This window comes from Etheostoma spectabile, chromosome 15 (assembly GCF_008692095.1).
Source record: "Etheostoma spectabile isolate EspeVRDwgs_2016 chromosome 15, UIUC_Espe_1.0, whole genome shotgun sequence".
Lineage (NCBI taxonomy): Eukaryota > Metazoa > Chordata > Actinopteri > Perciformes > Percidae > Etheostoma > Etheostoma spectabile.
This window is the reverse complement of record NC_045747.1, coordinates 31,626,679-31,627,669: the sequence shown is the minus strand read 5'-3', so window position 1 is coordinate 31,627,669 and position 991 is coordinate 31,626,679. Positions and strand designations below refer to the sequence as shown.

The 991-nt window shown below is 40.9% G+C and overlaps 1 protein-coding gene across 1 annotated transcript in view; it reads left to right on the top strand.

Moving 5' to 3' along the window:
- Window positions 1-991, top strand: part of LOC116702993 (trypsin I-P1) — an 18,538-nt gene that overhangs the window by 10,529 nt on the left and 7,018 nt on the right. The gene's annotated exons all lie outside the window — the stretch shown is intronic.

Genomic DNA, 991 nt, shown 5'->3' with positions numbered 1-991 from the left:
AACTCTGAAGTCGGAGCTGGGAATGACGTCACACAAACAAGTTGGATTTTACTGGGGGGTTGCTCTGTTCATGGTAGCCATTGTTAGCAAAACCAGTTGATAACAACAACGCATTAGCCTGTTGTCTGTGTGCATAGAAACAGCGTAACAACATTCAATTACATTTTTTATCATAACAAGAGTTATCTCGAGATACTTTACAGATAGAGCAGGTCTAGACCGCTCTATAATTTACAGATAGAGCAGGTCTAGACTGCTCTATAATTTACAGATAGAGCAGGTCTAGACTGCTCTATAATTTACAGATAGCGAGGTCGACCATCTATAATTTACAGATAGAGCAGGTCTAGGAGCTCTATAATTTACAGATAGAGCAGGTCTAGACGCTCTATAATTTCAGATAGAGCAGGTCTAGACCGCTCTATAATTTACAGAAGAGCAGGTATGACCACTCTATAATTACAGATAGAGCAGGTCTGACCCTCTATAATTACAGATAGAGCAGTCTAGACCTCTCTAAATTACAGATAGAGCGGTCTAGACCAGCTCTATAATTCAGATAGACAGGTCTAGACCACTCTATAATTTACAGATAGAGCAGGTCTAGACCTCTCTCTAATTTAGATAAGAGCAGGTCTAGACCACTCTAAATTCAGCTAGAGCAGGTCTAGACCGCTCCTATAATTACAGATAGAGCAGGTCTAGACCACTCTATATTTACCGATGAGCAGGTCTAGACCGCTCTATAATTTACAGCAGATAGAGCAGGTCTAGACCGCTCTATAATTTACAGATAGAGAAGGTCTAGACCGCTCTATAATTTACAGATAGAGAAGGTCTAGACCGCTCTATAATTTACAGATAGAGTAGGTCTAGACCGCTCTAAAATGTCCAGAAGCGCTAATAACTGTGTTACTACAGTTGATGCAAGGAGCAGCTATGTAGGACGCAGCATGTGTCCATGTTATCTCCTAACATATACCTACCTCTC